Source organism: Mauremys mutica, chromosome 6, assembly GCF_020497125.1.
Source record: "Mauremys mutica isolate MM-2020 ecotype Southern chromosome 6, ASM2049712v1, whole genome shotgun sequence".
Classification (NCBI taxonomy): Eukaryota; Metazoa; Chordata; order Testudines; family Geoemydidae; genus Mauremys; species Mauremys mutica.
Genome location: NC_059077.1, coordinates 27,977,888 through 27,989,679, shown reverse-complemented (window position 1 = coordinate 27,989,679; position 11,792 = coordinate 27,977,888). Strand labels below are relative to the sequence as shown.

The 11,792-nt window shown below is 45.5% G+C and overlaps 1 long non-coding RNA gene across 1 annotated transcript; it reads right to left on the bottom strand.

Annotated features, from left to right (window-relative positions):
- Nucleotides 1–1,913: 1,913 nt before the first annotated feature.
- On the bottom strand, nucleotides 1,914–10,642 carry LOC123373080. The gene is made up of 3 exons (XR_006580554.1): nucleotides 10,596–10,642; nucleotides 5,382–5,494; nucleotides 1,914–2,973 (listed from the first exon to the last, which is right to left on the bottom strand). It is a non-coding gene; the product is annotated as an uncharacterized LOC123373080 (long non-coding RNA).
- Between the last annotated feature and the right edge of the window lie 1,150 nt (nucleotides 10,643–11,792).

Genomic DNA, 11,792 nt, shown 5'->3' with positions numbered 1-11,792 from the left:
GAGGGGCAAAGAAAAACATGGGTGAAGTGGTTTTCACCTACTTAAAATGTAAGGAAATTCTTACACGTTGACAGTAGTTCCAGAACCAGGTAACCATGGTACCAGGTGTATTCAGGTACCGCACATGCAGAGGTGGAGACTCCTGCCTGGCTCATGGCTGTGCAGAGAAACTGTCTCTACTCCACAGAGTCAGTGGGAGGCATGCAAGAAGGTCACAGACAGATCAGATCCAAATAGGGTGACCAGAAGTCCTGATTTTATAGGGACAGTCCCAATATTTGGGGCTTTGTCTTATACAGGCACTTATTACCCCTCACCCCCGTCCCGATTCTTCACACTTGCTATCTGGTCACCCTAGATCCAAAGGCCTAAACCAGGGGTGGGCAAACTTTTTGGACCAAGGGCCACATCGGGGTTGTGCAACTGTATGGAGAGCCAGGTAGGGAAGGCTGTGTATCCCCAAACAGCCTGGCCCCCGCCCCCTATCTGCCCCTCCCACTTCCTGCCCCCTGACTGTCCCCCTCAGAATCCTCGACTCATCCAATCCCCCCTGCTCTGTGTCCCCTGACCGCCCCATCCCGGGACCTCCGCCCTCTATCCAACCTCCCTGCTCCCTGTCCCCTGACTGCTCCGACCCCTATCCACACCCCTGCCCTTTGACAGCACCCTTGGGACTCCCACCCCCTATCCAACCGCCCTCTGCTCCTCATCCCCTGACCACCAGCTCCCGGGACCTTCCGCCCCTAACTGGCCCCCGGGATCCCACCCCCTTATCCAGCCCCCCTGCTTCCTGTCCCCTGACTGCCCTCCCAACCCCTGTCCACATCTCCACCCCCGACAGGCCCCCCAGGACTCCCACTCCCAACCCTTCCTGTTCCCCATCCCCTGACCGCCCCTCCAGAACCTCTGCCCCATCCAACCACCCCCTCCTCCCTGACTGCTCCCCAGGACTCCTGCTCCCTTACCCAACCCCCCCCCCCGCTCCCCACCCCCTTACCAGCAGCAGGAGCTTGCAGCTGTGATATCCGGCCAGAGCCAGCTGCACTACCCACGCTGCCCAGCGGGAGTGGCAGGCCAGAACGCGGCCCGTGCAGCAGCAAGGCTGCGGGGGGTGTGGGGGGGGGGACGCGGAGACAGCGGGGGCGGGGGGGGGGCTGGGGACTAGACTCCCCAGCTGGGAGCTCAGGGGCCAGGCAGGATGGTTCCACGGGCCGTAGTTTGCCCACGTCTGGCCCAAACCAAAGCCCATTGAAGTCAATGGGAGCCGTTCCTCCGTCTTCAATGAGGCTTTAGATCATGCTCTCAGGGAGAGAAACACACACACCATGCCCCACCCTACCCCGCAAAGAACATTTTTGTCACAAAAAGGTTTTTATCTAAAAATCATATATGTGTCAAGAATATTTAGGCAATACATTTGTTCATTATGCAAATTATGTTATCTAACATAGTTTACATTAAGTGGTGCATGTATGTAGGGCTTGGCATATAGTAGCCAACACATGTTGAACTTTGTGAGCCAAATTTTCAAAAGAGAGCATAAGCCGCTAGCATAAATTCAATCCCAGTCACAAACCTCACATTGTATGTGCAAAATGGGTGAGTACAAATCTGCTGTTTGATGGGTGCATGCTTTTGAAATAGCTTTCTACAGCGTTTAGTATTGGAATCCTCCTATGGGGCCTAAACACATGTGCATTCCCACAACTGTAACCAAGGAGTATGTGGATTGGTGGCGGAAGTGTCTACTTTAACTTGCAAAGCCTCTACTTCTATTCAAATTTCAAAACAAACTCTCCCCTAACAAAGCAACTATAAATAAACTCTTCCCACTTTTCTAAAGCCAATATTTACAATTTTTAAAAAGTCTAATCCAAAAGGAAAGAACAATTCACATATATGGTTGTGCTAGATCAGAAGCCTTACAGCATGAAAACCAGCTATTCAATGAGAAATACATTCTTTATAGTAGAAGATAGCAACAAAACTCCCACCTTGTTAGGGACGGTCTAGATAATACTTAGTCTTTCCATGAGTGCACGGGACTGGACTAGATGGCCTCTCAAGGTCCCTTCCAGTCTTATGATTCTATTCAAACTCTGATTCAGGAATTCACAAAGGATAAATGGATTAGAATGTAACTATTTCTAGGTATGTGATGTAGGAGGTCAAATCGACAAACAAAGTGTGATATTTGGGCTATCATTCCAGTTGTTGCAAGCTATCATAGACAATGACGGAAATTATACTTATTTTGAAAACTTTTGGAGCCTTCAAATGTGCATATTGACTGTGAGCAATTAAACATAGGCCCTATTGCCCAAAAGCCTCAATTTTGTTTGCAGTTATAATTATGAATATTAGAGTCAGAAAAGGTTGTTTTAAAAATGATTTTATCTTGGACTTTCTTCACAACTTCCACTCTGATACTGTTTATTATATAACTGTACCCTCATCTTTTCTTTTACCAATGTTGAGTCCACTGCATTTTTTAGTTAATGCTTTTACCTTCAGTCTGTTATTTCAAAACACCACCTATTTACTTCATTAATTTCAGCTAATGGATCACTTTTTACTTGGATGCCTCACTACCAGGTTCATTTTGTATAGCTTTTATTTATTTACTTAGAAGCATCAGTATATTGAAAGGAAATAGGAGACAGAGGAAATAAAGCAAATTAATTATTTCTCCTGCAAGCTGCATATGTTGAATTGTACTTTTGGAGATGCGGTATTATGTGTATGCGTGGGCACACACTCACACTGGCACACTCCTACCCATATTTAAAGAACTGAGTTTAATTTCCTCTAAATCCAGTTTTGAGAACCCTTCACTTTTAAAAGGTTCCTCCAGATCATAGGAGAGGCACATTGGCAGGCTCGCGTGTGGAAGCTTCTCTGGATGCTGCCTGTTTGCTGGCAATTTATGGGGAGAAATGAAGGAATTCAGTTCCCAGTGCTGCCAATCTGGCCCTTTGAAAATTAAAAAACAAAAGAAAAACACTAAACACATAACAACATACACAAAACAAAGCCCTAAATGTAGCTGTCCATAGCAGGTACTGCAGGCTCTGAAGACATTGATTACACTGGATCAATTTGACATTGTGCTATTGAAATTGAGCTGATACAATTTATTCCTATATTTTTTTCAGTAGCTAGTTATTTTAAAAGCCTTGGGGGAAGCTATTGCCCATCTGGGTGAAGGTGCCCATAGTGTGCATGATGCAGCTAACCTGCATAAAATTTCCAAACATATTAGCTAGCACTGCACTATAACTGAAATTAGAAAGTGTAGGGCTCAGAATGCTTTTGTTTCAACATAGTACCAGAGTACAGAGGAAAAAAAATAAAAAGCCGGAGGTGGATTAACAATAGATTTTTGGATCTAGGTCTAGTGGTTTTTGATTATAAAGACAATGGGGACCATTGTGGTCATCTAATCTGTCCTTCTGTATAACACAGGGCATAGAACTTCCCCGAATTAATTCCTGTCTGAACAGAAGGGAGAGGGAATCAGAATGTAAAACAAGGACCTGTCTGTCCAGAAGGGAATAGAATGGACTTCTTGGATCCTCAGTTGGTGTAAATTTGCATAGATCCATCAATATCAATAAAACTTTCTTGATTTACAGAAACTGAGGATCTGGCTCATTGGGTCTCTCTGGGCTGGGATTCTGGAAGGAAGAGTCTGTCCATGGTGGTCTTATTAGTTGATCCCTGTTAAAAGGGATAAGACTTTTCAAAAATAGTAGGTTTAATTAGATAAAGTCATAGTTTCTTAGCAATGCCAGTCTAGATACACGTGAGGCAGCCCATCAGTTATGTCTTAAATGCCCTATTATCTTTGCAAACAGCCTATATGGGGAATTAAAACAAAAAAATCTTCCTAGCTTCCCTGAAAAAATGGCTTGGTAATTGTATTAATGGAAATTGCTATGCATGATAGCAATAATAAGAGGAACAACATTATGGAGATGGCAGGTATAAATCTATCCACAAGGCAATGATGAGTGCAGAGAGCAAATTACCTTGAAAACAAATTAGTTTGTTCACACAATTATTTTCAATGAATGGTTTGCATCTCCTCTCATTTCAGTAATTGAAAAGCATGTTGCAATTTTGTGGATTATTTTCCCCCACAGAGCAAATTCAAGAAAGCAGAAGCAGACTGATAACCACTCTTCTCTTCTGCCTTTGATCACTTCCCTTCTATTTGTCACTGTTTCTTCCAACTTTCTCAATATTTAGGAGCAGACATGCTGCTGAAGTTCTGTAGAAAAGAAGTGCTGCCACCTGTTTTTCTGTCTGTTTCAACAATGAATGTATTAGGCAACAGCTTAAGACTTTCATTTGTGTGTGTGTGTGTGTGTATTTGTACGAGAGAAAACATTTTCCTACCAACTGACGGATATTATATTATTACTGTCCCTTTGGCCTGAGCAGTGAGTCAATACTCAAGGCTTTGCTGGGTTGTTGCCATTAGGTGGAGAAATCAATTTAATGAGTCAGGTATTTCTTTGGTGCAATCCTGTTTGTGTACACAGAATGTACACAAAGTCCCCTTTCCCTGAACACAGTACAAACAGTAGGCAGTTTCTTTCTTCAGAAACCCTAGTCTGCCTTTCCAGTGAATACTGTGCCCAAAAAAGCAGGTATTGGTTATGCTCACCAGTGCTTCTCGAGCTCTGTCCTGGCTTTCTGCTCACTTTCTCTTGGCTCTCTGGCTGCTTTCTGCCTCTCAAAAGCCTAGACATACATAGCTACATCCAATTAATCCCTCACCCCTGTGTTTTCAATCAATCCCAAGGGAAAACCCTTGGCCCACATGGCTAAGCTTCTGTTCATGTCAGTGACTGGGATGTGGGTGGTCATGCCTAGTGGTGAGAGCAGGCATCAGTAGCCAGGAATTGGAACCCAGGGTCACAACCGGAGTCAGAGGCCAGATGGCAGAGCCAAGGGTCAGGGCCATAGATAGAAGTCAAAGATGAGGGTCAGAACTGGGCTACATGGAGTGGGCCAAGGCAGTAGCAAGGCTGGGACCAAGCAAGTGCCGGAACTATCTCAGCCAGGGGCAAACGCTTTGAGCAGTCCCTGAAATTCTGCTTCTGCTGCTGCTGGGCTTAGGAGCCAGCCTGTTGACTCTTCCAGCCAATCAGGTAGTGTCACCTATTTGGCAGCCTACTACAGGCCAGCTGCACTCATTAGCCCAGAGACTAGCTCTGCTGCAGGCCCTGCTTCCAGACATCTCAGACCTTGCCATGCTGGCCAGGGCTGGGCCATGGCATCTATTGTTTCAACTCTCACTACACAAAGGCACAGTTAATTGCTCTTTCCATTCAGCCTGAATGAAGGGTGCCTTGTACACCCATCAGCTTTACCCAGGTCTGTGACTGATGGCATCCATGAACACCTTCCAGCATATCGTCATTTTATGAAGCTGTGAAGAATGGAAAGCTGGTGTATAACCTCTTTCACTCTTGCATCTGTTTTTCTGAAATACAATCCAAATGATACAAATATATAAAACATTTCATTTCTTTACTGGTAGGTTCTTATTGAAGAAAGGCCTGAACCAACACACTAGATCTAAAGATACCCGAGCACTGGGAAAGTTCAGAACCAGAGCTGAACTTCACAGGTAACCCTTTTCTTTACAATGGGCTGACCTGAAACCTCAGCCCCACAACACTGGATCCCATTCTGAACTCTGAGGCGCTGGTCCCTTCTCTGTGTCCTGCAACAACAGCTTAATGGCCATGTTCTGTGCTGTTTACACCACTGGTAACCTCACCAGGTTGCCCCGTCAGACTGTACAGCATGGAATTTAGGATAGGATTTGGTGTCAGCCACACCTTTCAAAGGCGCATGCTGAACAGCACATCCAAATTAAGTGGAAAGGAACAAGCAATAATGTAGTTCCTCAGACCTAAGCTCATTCTAGCAGAATTCTTACCCCACCCACCAATAGATGGCAGAGTTCACTTAGCGACATGTAACAGATTTGCAATCAATCATACAATATCTGTTAGTCCCATGAGTAAACATTAATGGTTCTTAAGTCAAGGAGCAGATTCTCTAACCCAGCCAAGCTCTGCTCAGACCAGAGTAGGGAACTGGCTGCTGCTCCATAATCCTCAGCCACCTGGCCCTGGCACAAGTTAGAGCTGAACAAAAGGATCCTCATCTTACTCCACTGCCATAATATCCTTCAGGGTCATTTGAACAGTACAGGATCGGGTGTAGCAGAACTCGGCACTCTCCCTGTCCTGAACACCTCCCCAGAATGCCCTGACACACAACCCTCTGCTCTCGTGCTAGAACTGGTAAGGCTCTGGGGGTGGCTGACACAGGAGGTAGCAGAGCTACTGCCTCCAGCTTCACATTGGTGAAGAGTTCCCCCTGTACGGGGGGAATTCTCCATTAGCTATTTCTGGGAGCTTTTTACACATGTAAGGACAAAATGGCCTTAGTGCACCAGAGAATCCAGCACTACAAGCAAAGCTATGGTATTAAATGTCATGTGAGGATAATTCACCTTGGCTACTGTAGGAAGAGTTAGTAAAAGAACTGGTGTTATTTGCACATATGCTTAAAGGAATCTATGTTATTCAGATCTTGTTTTTTCTGTTAGAAAGACAAATTACCAGGGTCCTACAAATTCAGGGACAGCTCTAGATCAAGGTTGTGAACAGCAAGCTAAGTTTACATGGTTTTCATTGTTCTAGATAGCAGCTACTTATTTTAAACTCACGTCCAACAAACAGCAGTACATCAAAGTGCACTACAGAACTTTTTAGATAATGGTGCTGGGTCCACATGACCTGTTAGTGCATGGCAAGCTAGTGCACAGTACCGTCACTCCTCAACTTGTCATGCACTAAGTTCTATGTCCATTTCATTCTTATCTTGAATTCACTGTCTCCCCAACAACCTATTTTCCACCCCTTCCTCCCTTGCTGGTTACTTAGAAGGCCAAGGAATTCTGATCCATTTGCTGACCCCACCCCCACCGCATCACCTGCGACCAGACTATATGAGAGAAATTCCTACAAGACAAAAGCTGCAAAAAGCCTCACATGGCTCAGAGGCCACAGACTATACTGCTCCAACACTAGGCTAAAGCAGCTTAACGCCTTTGCCTTTTTTCCTTTTCCTGTACAAGTAAGCAGCCTTAAAAGCAGTTTGTGAATAACATCACACAGTACTAACCTGGGGAAAACCACATCAGTCACGGTTCTTAATCATTATTGATAATTACTTGACATCATAGGAGTGTGCACAATATTTTGTTTTAATATAAATGCACAGGATTTCTTTGAGTTAATTTTTTTCAATTACCCAGGACCAAACCCTCTGCTCTGTTCAATGCATGGATAAAAAGGATTTATTCCAGAGTGATCCACATGGGACAGAATTCTCCTGCCCCAGACCTCAGAACACAGTGGGAGGTATTCCCCAACTGTTACTGAATGCTCAGCAGCAGCTTTGCCCACCTAGTGGCAGGGAAAGGTGGAGTTTGGCCAGTGGAGTTGTGCATATGATGCAAAAAAATTCCCAGCAGACAATGCCCAAGTGTCTCTGGAACTGTCTGGCTACAGGTGTGATTAAGAGAGAATTTATTGGAACTGGCATAGAAACCTGAGATAGATTTATGCTGATATAAACAGACTTCTTAGTACTCCTTGTGTGATCAGCAAACAGTATTATGAAATCTGCTTAATAATTTCAGCCTGCATTGGCTTGTGCCTCCCTTTCAGCTGGACAGAAGATAGAATAAGCTATCTTAGATGCATATATGCACCCATTATCGTAGTATCTGTATGCCTCACAGTCTAACACAGCTATCCTCCCAGCACCCTTGTGAGGCAGGGCACTGCTATTATCCTCATTTTACAAATGGGGAACTGAGGCACAGAGAGGCTAAGTAACTTGCCCAAGGTCACACAGCAAATCTGTGGCAGAACATGGAATTGAACCCAGCCTAATAATTTAGCTCTTCAATGTTAGCATTAAATTATCAACAGAAAGGGGATATCTGGGCACCTTCTGTCATTAATTTGTGTGTTATGCATGGTAAAGACTCCAAATACGCAGAGACAATGTTTTGGTAAAAATTTAAGTGACCCACTGTACTTATTCATGGTAGGGAAAGCCACTTTCAGCTCATAATGAAACTTTTCTAGTTGCACTGAAGATATAAATTGAGGCAATGTGAACTACATTATAAGTGCTCACATTCAGAGCACTGAACAGATCGGCTGGTCTTCAAATTAAGAATAACCATGCAGCCAATCTTTGTCAGTTCAGACAGGGGGATTGGTTAGCTGTGAATAGTACAGTAGAGGTTTTTTCTGCTGTAGCAGCAGCATCCTAATTTGCTTTATTATCCAATTTTCCGAGCACCTTAATTAAACATCAGAAACCTTATGTCATGTCCTGTGATGGGTTGGATCACAGAAACCCCCTGGGAGCTGCCACCTGATGTGCCAAGACTACTTCTACTCCTGCTTTCCCTGCCAGCTCGGGACCCCAGCACCCTGTCTTGCTGAGCCAGACACACCCGTCTGCTCCGGGGTGAAAGTATCTTAAAGGACTCACCGGTACTCTGGAGTCCTGAGGAGTGGGAGGGGCCTCAATCGGAAGAGGTGGAACCTTTACATCCCAGGGCTTTTAAATCAGGATTTAAACAGCCAGGACTCCAGCTGAAGCTGGAAGCACAGGCAGGGGCGGCTCTAAGATTTGCGCTGCCCCAAGCACGGCGGCACACCGTGGGGGGCACTCTGGCAGTCGCCGGTCCCGCGGCTCCGGTGGACCTCCTGCAGACGTGCCTGCAGAGGGTCCGCTGGTCCTGCGGCTCTGGTGGACCTCCCGCAGGCACGTCTGCGGGAGGTCCACTGAAGCCATGGGACCAGCGGGCCCTCCGCCGGCATGCCTGTGGGAGGTCCACCGGAGCCGCCCTCCCGCGGGACGCCGCCCCAAGCGTGCGCTTGGCGCGCTGGGGTCTGGAGCTGGCCCTGAGCACAGGGCCCTTTAAATCACGTCCAGAGCTATCAGCTGCAGAGGCGGCTGGGAGCCCTGGGATTTGGGCAGGGGTGAAAGTAATTTACATTTCTTACTTGTATGGTCCAATCGCAAGCAACCCACCTCTCCTACATACTTCATGGATCCCTCCCATTGCATGACATAGATATAGAAAATAAAGCTACTACTACTACTACCAATACTGTCTGTAATAAAACTTTAATATTGGAATAAGCCTGAAAAAGTGAAACTCGCTGTCACATTTTTCTCCGTGTCCTCCCTCCTCCTCCAGCCAGGCAGCGGACGGGGCTAGGCTCCGCACTTCCCCCCTCCCCCACCCCCAGCATTTTCTCCGTCAGCAATCCAATGGGCTGAACTGCAGAGGGAACAGCTGAGTTTAAACTGTTTTTATGCAGGTGGCAGGCTTCTCCCTCAGCCAGTCCCCTTGCTCCCTGCTGCAAGTTAGAGGGGAGCTGCTGCAGCCCCTGCTGAGTGCCAGATAGGGGGAGGGGAAGCACGGAGCCTAGCCCCGTCTGCAGCCTGGCTGGAGGAGGAGGGAGGAGAGAAACCAATGTGACAGTGAGTTTTCCCCTTCCACCTGCTTTTATTAGCTGTGGATTTAAGCTGTGCAACCAAATGCCTATTGTATTTTTTGTGTATTATAGTATTGGAGATCCCCTCATCCAGGGGGCAGAAAAGAACTGCCCCTGTCACACACACACACAGCCCCAACAACTGTGAGTGAAATTAACAAGATTGCCAGAAATGGCTCCTAATCTCATGGGCTGAACCGTGCAGGGAACAGCTGAGTTTAAACTGTTTTTATGCAGGCAGCAGGCATCCTGGGCAGGCTTCTCCCTTGGCCAGTTCCCCTGCAAGCTACAGGGGAGCGGCTGCAGCCTCTGCTGAGTGGGGGGGTGGGAGGGGAACACGGAGCCTAACCACGTCTGCTGTCTGGCTGGAGGAGGAGAGGGAGAGAAACAACAAACAAATGTGACAGTGAGTTTTCCCTTTCCATGCTTCTATTAGCTCTGAGTTTAAGCAGCCAAAAGAGGTGAAAGTAAGCCAGCACTGAATGTTCCACTTTCTTGCCCTCACACTACTGCACCTTTTCTTACCGGTACGCCGTACCAGCCCGTACCAGCTTACTTTCACCTCTGCGTCAGCTCCAACAAAGATCCAGGGTCTGAATTACTTGCCCCAAAGCTCCAGGCTTCACTGAAAGTATCTAACAAAAGTGTTCTTGTCTTTAACACCCAGATGCCCAACTCCCATTGGGGTCTAAACCCAAATAAATCTGTTTTACCCTGTATAAAGCTTACACAGGGTAAACTCTTACATTGTTCGTCCTCTCTAACACCGATAGAGAGGTATGCACAGCTGTTTGCCTCCCAAGTATTAATACATACTCTGGGTCAATTAATAAGTAAAAAGTGATTTTATTAAATACAGAAAGTAGGATTTAAGTGGTTCCAAGTAGTAACAGACAGAACAAAGCAAGACACCAAGCAAAATAAACTAAAACATGCAAATCAATGTCTAATCAAACTGAATACAGATATGATCCTCACCAGTTCCAGAATGCTCCCTTTTACAGACTAATCTCCTTTCAGTCTGGGTCCAGCAATTGCTCACACCCCTTGCAGTCACTGCCCTTTGTTCTAGTTTCTTTCATGTATCCTGGGGGGTGGAGATGTTCTCCCTTTAGCCAGCTTGAAGACAAAATGGAGGGGTCTCCCATGGGCTTAAATAGATTTTCTCTTGTGTGTGGAGACTCACTCCTATGCAAAGTCCAGCTACAAAATGGAGTTTTGGAGTCACATGGGTAAGTCACATGTCCATGCATGACTGAATTCCTTACCAGCCAAGCCACATTCCTGGGTAAGCCCAGATGTGGATTGGTGTCTCCAAGTTCATTGTTGGCTTAAGTGTTTCCAGATTGGGCACTTACTGAGAATAGTCTTTTCTCCGGAAGCTGACCAACCACTTCACTACAGCCTACTTAGAATCAAACAAGTATTCATAACTTAAAATACAAAAATGATACATGCATACAAATAGGATTAATAGATTCAGTAGATCATAACCTTTATAGAGATATGTTACATGGCATATGTAGTATAAAACACATTCTAGTTATGTTATATATATACACACACACGTGCCTATTTCCATAAAGCGTTATGGGAGGTACCGTCACAATGTCCTCAAGCTTTGTCACCATCCTAGCCAAACAACAGACACAAAACAAAAGAATGCAGTGCAACTAGCAGAAAAGAGGGTCCATGAAAGAGCACATTTGCTATATTTGGTTATTCCTGAAACAGGATTGGTTACTCCTGAAACAGGATTGCAATGGAAGATGAAGCATAGAATCAACGCTTAGTATACTGAAAAGAGAACGGAACTAAAGATGAATGCTTTAAAAAGACTCCAAAGAAACACTGTCACTTTCCTACTTCTCTAGTGAATAGTCTCCTACCTTAGACAGTCTAGCACCTCACTGAGTACAGCGGTGACTCCCTGAGAGACAGTGTTCAGAAAGCCACTAACCTCTGCTGGTGTCTACAGACTTTTCTTAGCTATAAAAAGGATCAAAAACAGAAGACACTGTTATGGTAAGTGCTCCTAACCATTTGGTCTCAGTAACTGTCCTTCCCTATGGTATAGAAATATGGAAGTACAATCTTCACTTGACTTGCATAACCCAATATACTACTTTTTAATGAACAACCAAATTGCAAATACACTGGGTGAAAAGTTAGTAA